Genomic DNA, 1,288 nt, shown 5'->3' on the forward strand with positions numbered 1-1,288 from the left:
AAAGTCTAATGTGTCCCGCGCGCTCATATGACCTTATGCAGTTGCAAGCGACGTAAAAACACATACATGAACAAACAAAACAAACCTCCGTGGGTGGCTGGCGGGTGCTCTGGTGTGGTTTGCTTCTTCTTTCCTATCAAACATCTATCGTCCTTATCTCCCCTTCTTCTTTTTTATGTTTGTTACTCTCTTGTAACACCTCTAATCTTCTGGCGCTCATATGACCTTATGCAGTTGCGAGTGCCGTAAAACCTCTACTAAAACTAAACAAAGCCTTCTCCTCTGCGTGCTGTCGATACAGGAATCAACGACGAGGAGTGTCCGCTGGAGGAGCCGGAGGGGGGGGGGACATTTCTCGTTCAAGCATAGTAGAATTGTAAATGGGCTGACTCATGTCACGCTCATAACTGTGCCTGATCTACAACAGGGAACTGCTGCTTTTTCTTTCCTGATCCTTACTATTGTCATTTTCATCTACTTCTTTTATATGTTTGTCACTCTCTTGTGACCTGCTATTTCTGAGGTGCCTTGATAGTCGAAGCAGACCTTGTGCTGTTGAAGCTAGAAAGATGAGCAGTCTAAGTCTGTTTCCCTGTAAAGACTTCTCTGTTGACACCCACCCTTTGGCGCTCATATGACCTTATGCAGTTGCGAGCTCAATAATACCTCTACTAAAACTAAACTTTGCGTGCTATCGATCCAGAAATCAACGACGAAGAGTGTCCATTGGAGGAGACCGAGCCATTCCCGACGCTGGAACAATGTCTCCTGGAGGTGGACGCCAACACGGGCTTCAACATCGAGATCAAGTACCCGCTAGTGGACATTGTGAGTGACCAGAGAGAGAGAGAGAGAGAGAGAGAGAGGGGGGGGAGAAAGAGAGACAGACAGATAGAGACAGACAGACAGACAGACAAACAGACGGAGACAGACAGAGAGAAAGCCTTCATCTATTAGTCACGAGGTTTTTCCATGCTTCTTATGATTCTACCTTCCCCCTTTCATTAAAATGTGTTCTCCATACGCCTCCACGTCTTTCTCTCCACCATCCTCAGGGCAGAGAGACCCATCAAAACCTGTAAGGGCCTGTTGCACAGCCTGTCGACCAGCTCTGTCTGCCTGTCCCTCTGTCCGCCCACACACCACAGGTATTGCTGAGCTGGGACAATAGATAAAAGCTGCTGCGGAGTTTCCCATGACTCGTGAGAATTCGTGCCCCATACAAAGACAGTTTAAAAAAATATTTTTTGCCCCCCCCCCTCTCTCTCTTTCTTCCTCCCCCCCTCTC

This window comes from Aplysia californica, unplaced genomic scaffold (assembly GCF_000002075.1).
Source record: "Aplysia californica isolate F4 #8 unplaced genomic scaffold, AplCal3.0 scaffold00540, whole genome shotgun sequence".
NCBI classification, from domain to species: domain Eukaryota; kingdom Metazoa; phylum Mollusca; class Gastropoda; order Aplysiida; family Aplysiidae; genus Aplysia; species Aplysia californica.